We start from the raw sequence: 4882 nt of genomic DNA, 5'->3' as shown, positions 1-4882 counted from the left end.
CTCTCTCTCTCTCTCTCTCTCTCTCTCTCTCTCTCTCTCTCTCTCTCTTTCTCACTGTCTTCTTACTCTTTCTTCTCTGTTTCCAATTCTGTTCCCCTTCGCCGTTGATTCTTTCTCTTTCTCTCCCCTTACAGATTTCTCGTTTCTTTCCTCGTCTAGCTCGTTCACCACCTTCCAACCTACCTGAGAGTTCGGTATGCGAAGAACCGACTTACCATCGGCGCTCATTCCGCGCTCAGCCCTACGAGCCTCTTCTACGCCTGTGCCAAAGGTCCTGGAATTTCGTGACGTGACGAGAGAGATTCCGGATAGTTTGCATGCTGAGTACGAACTTTCGCGTTTTTTTTTTCAGTGAAATCGTTGAAATTCGACGAACGAAGCGAACGCTTCTTTTGATAGAAGCGCGCGCTCTTTCTTTTCTCGTTACGAATTGCGTATTTACGCGACATAGATCTTGTCCAACTATGTCGCACTACGTTCCAATCTTCGTTTAAAGAGCATGAAATTTGCATCTTAACGGGAAACGATGCATTAATTTTGATCATCTGTTAACACGTCTTTTGAAAGATCAAAAGATCGATGTTGGTTTCACGAGATACTTGGATACGACGATATTAAACTCTTGCGTTTTCCAGGATAATCGCGTGCTTCGATAATATATTTCGCAGCATTTCGTGCATAGATCATCGATAGTTTACACTCGGCACGCAGCTAGACCATAAGTGATAAATTCTCGCGTTAATAATTCCACGGTGCATCACAGATGACTCATGATGCGCGAGTGGCGTGACCGAGAATCTAAAAGCATGGCCTTCTCTCTCCTCCTTTCCTTCCGCCCCTCCCCCCTCCCTCGACCCTTCTAAAGAACGAACAAATAAACAAATCCCTATACAGGCACGCGCTGGAATTTCATATGCGCCAAGAATTCAGATTAGCGCGCAATTATGCGCAGTTTCGATATCTCGCGCGCTACGCTCTTACTTTTTATCTTATATAAACGACGACAGGATCGCGAAACAGCTCTAAGCTCTGTTTGAACGCGTCCAATCCATTGAAAACTGGACTACCTGTTCTCCTTCTAAGAAGTGGGAAGTGCGAAAGCGATCGACGGAAATGTCAACGTTCCCGTGCGAAATCCCGAGCTGGAACGAAAGGAAGATCCATCGGGTTCTGTCGACTCGCGCGACGCGTCCCGAGGGTCGAGGACCTTGCTTGGCTCCTCTACCTGACTCTACGAGTAGGCAGATAAATCCGCCGCCTACTACTACTCGCTACGGACAATGCGCTCGAGATGGTGCATCATCGTCCGTATTGTTTGCTCAACCATCGGCCACACGGCCCGATCTCTCGCAGGTGCTGGATGCGGGAAAGAGATCCGCTACAAACGCGTAACGCGAACAACAACCTTTCTTTCATCATCGAATTTCAATTTCATTCGCATAATACATATTAGAACGGAAATTAATTTGAATCTTAATGTCTTTGAATCTCGTCTAAATTCTAATTACACATATTTCCGTAATACATATGGTTTGTGAAAAATATGGACGATCAAAACTTTTTTACTTTCTTCTTTTTTCCTCCTCCTCCTTCTCCTCCTTCTTCTTCTTTTCCATCATGTTCCTTTTCTTCGTTTCCCCCTTCTATCATTTTTCGTTGTCGCGATTCTTTTTTTTTTTTTATTCTTTTTCGTTTTCTTTATAGTCGATATTTTTCTTTATCTTTTTATTCGCTCCATGATTATCTTCCTCCTAATTCTTCTCGACTTTGCGATTCTTCCTTCCTTCTTCTTCTATCCCTCTCTCTCGTTAGATCGATATTTTTTCTTCTTCATTCCGAAGAAGAAAGAAAGAAAGAGAAAAAGTGCCATTGTCACCGTTCAGACGCCTTCCCATTAAAGAACGTCAGAGATTTCTACGAAATCTTTCCGCTGTACGCCAATTTCGGCGTGGTATAGTGGCACGGTGGCATGGCCGTTAGGGGAAAATTACAGAGTTCGGAAATAAAGGGAGAAAGAAGAAAAAGATAGAGAAGAAATGGAAAGAACCAAAGTGATCTGCGGATACGAGAAAAGAGCACGCAGCGATAATCCGAGGCCGAAGAGTGGAAAGGACCGACAAAGCTCTCGTCATTAAACGAAATGATTACCAGTCGCGAGGGCCACCTACACCCCAACTTGCTTTCAAGGACATAGGTCGTTCAAAAATGAAAGATTACCAACTTTTCTGAAAGAAAGAATTTAAGGGAGAATTTCAACTTCCGCTATCTCTATCCTCCTTAATCATCTTCTTTCCTCCTCGTTTTTTCGTTGTTTCCATCGCGAATTTATCCTTTTTTTTTTCGTGACGACACAACGATTGCTTTCATCGACTGAAAGCAAAAAGGATTGATAGTCGTGATAGAAAAAAAAAAAAAAAAAAAAGAAAAGAAAAGAAAAGAAAAGAAAATTCACAAAAAGAAGGAGAAGTAGACAAAGAAGAAGTAACTATGTTTCTTACGAGCTAAGGTGCAACGATGGTACTAAGCGGACCGAGTACGATCGAGTTACCAGTTTCGAATGTCCGCAGTAGTCGTGTGTGAGTGGATCTAGAGTTTCGCGCTCGGATTTCGTAAAAAACGTGATTTCGAAACGGGCAATAGAAAAATAGATAGACAACTTTGTGGGACGAAAGATCATCTTCGATCTTTCTGATCTTCTATGTGATATTCTTTGCTTCGTCCCTTTTCTATTTTCAGATCGGTGACGTATATACATATATACATGTACTCGTACGGTTCACTTCGTACGGCAAACTATACTAATGTTAAATAAGAGAGTGGAAAAAAAGGATGGACCGGGAAGACGAAGCAAAAGGAAGAAACCGAGGTAAGAGATTTCGTCGAGGCGTAGTAGAGGGGCACTGAAAATTGGAAACTGGTGGGGGTGATGGAGACCAGCCGCATAATGACAGGGTGCCTCACGCCAAGGCCCCGCTAACGAACCGGCCCACGAGACCCAAAAGGGTCCAGGCTAGGAGACGACACTGTATTATTTTACCATTTCGGGGGTCGGGGGCATCATCAGAAATCATCGCCGAATCCATATAATCAGTAGACGGTTACGTGCAGCTATGATTTTAAAAGCAGAAGGAAGGGGACCGAGAGGGGTAAAAAGGACTAAGGGAGGGAGGATGAGACCTAATAAGGCGAACGGTGGTAGGTACTTTCGATATCTTCGTCCTCGTCCCTGTCCTCGCCCTCGTCCTNGTCGTCGTCGTCGTCGTCGTCGTCGTCGTCCTCGTCATCGTCGTCGTCGTCATACTCATCCCCAACCTCATCTTCGTCATCGTCATCGCTCGTCTCTCAAAGATCTTTCGAACTTCTGAGTTCTTGATACCAACTTATAGTACTCGTTGCGGCCACTAATGACACAGACCCGATAAAAAGTAAACCCCTTCTACCTTTTTCTCCCCTCTCTTCCATCTCCTGCTCTTCCTCCTCCGCTATCTTGACGCGTTACACGAAAGGTAGGGCTTAAAACGTTCCAATGAGCTCGCAAATGCCCGGACGAAACGATCCTGAAGCGCGATCAGAGACGAACGTACGAAATTACATCGCAATAAAAAAAAAAAAAATAAATGTACGTATACACTTAGTTACATTACGTGGAAATAAAGAAGAATCAGAGAGTCGATAAAAACTCGTCAAATACTCTGCCCGCTTATTTTTCTCTCATGTTCTGCGGATCTATTTATTTTAAAGATCTAGAACAGAATTTTAAAGATCTAGAATAATCCGTTAATTTTAATTAAATGACATATTAAATGACAAACGAACAAATGATATATCAAATGAAAAAAAAACGTTCGTTTTAGTTAATAATCTTGGACATGGAAATAAAATTAATATTTATTACATGAAATATTAGTTATTGCAGTTGCGGAAAACTCTCATGAGAAGATCAAGATTAAGGCAAAATACGAAAAAGCAATATACGATCACACGGTGAAAGTTGATTGATAAAGATCTAAATGAATGTTGTTGGTGGATATGAAATGCCTCTTGTGCGTACCGAGTCCATTTTGCGTAGGAACGACCGGTTTGTTACAAAAATCGAATAAAACATTCACGTGTCGATCGATAACTTGAATCTTTGAAAAAAATATATTGAATAAAATTTACATGTTAGTTTCCTTGACCTGTTTTGCGTACGGCAAGTGGAGAAAAATGGTAAATGATTCGGTAAATTTTATTCTAGTAGAATTCCAAATATCTTTTCCAAATATCTATCAATAATATTCTTGAAAAAAAATGTAACAAATCATTCGAAAAACCATAGAAATTCAAAAAATACATAGAAGAACAAAATAAAAATATTGAAATATATAACGTGTTATCTCGATAATTAGAAACTTTCTCCAAATCGATGTTGGAATTAGTTTTAAGATTTCTTGGATCGTATGCGCGAATCGAAGTGTAAGATAACTTTTACACTTCTTTTCGTTTTTATACCGTCTTCTTTTTCCTCTATCTTCGACAAACAATCAAAACGGCTATTGCTCTCAAATTGCTGCATCTTTGTTTGTCATCAAATCGAATAATCTATCGTTCGATATTTGTTTTTTTTCTTTTTCTTTATTGATAATTTTGTTGTATACCTAATTTTATCATATTTATAAACATTACAAGAATAACATTTTATCATTTGAAAATCGAAAAATTATCAATGATCGTTACATGCATATGTCGTTATCATATGTCGACATACACATAGATAGAAAACAGAAGAAAGTTATATAACTATTCCGATATATTTTAGAAGTAAAAAGAAGTATATAGCGTCATCTCTCGCCAATACGATGTACGAGAAACGAAGAATCTTTTGATAACTGCTAATTTAGAA

The sequence above is a fragment of the Apis dorsata genome, unplaced genomic scaffold (assembly GCF_000469605.1).
Source record: "Apis dorsata unplaced genomic scaffold, Apis dorsata 1.3 scaffold_92, whole genome shotgun sequence".
Classification (NCBI taxonomy): domain Eukaryota; kingdom Metazoa; phylum Arthropoda; class Insecta; order Hymenoptera; family Apidae; genus Apis; species Apis dorsata.
Note: the sequence above shows the minus strand (reverse complement) of the source record.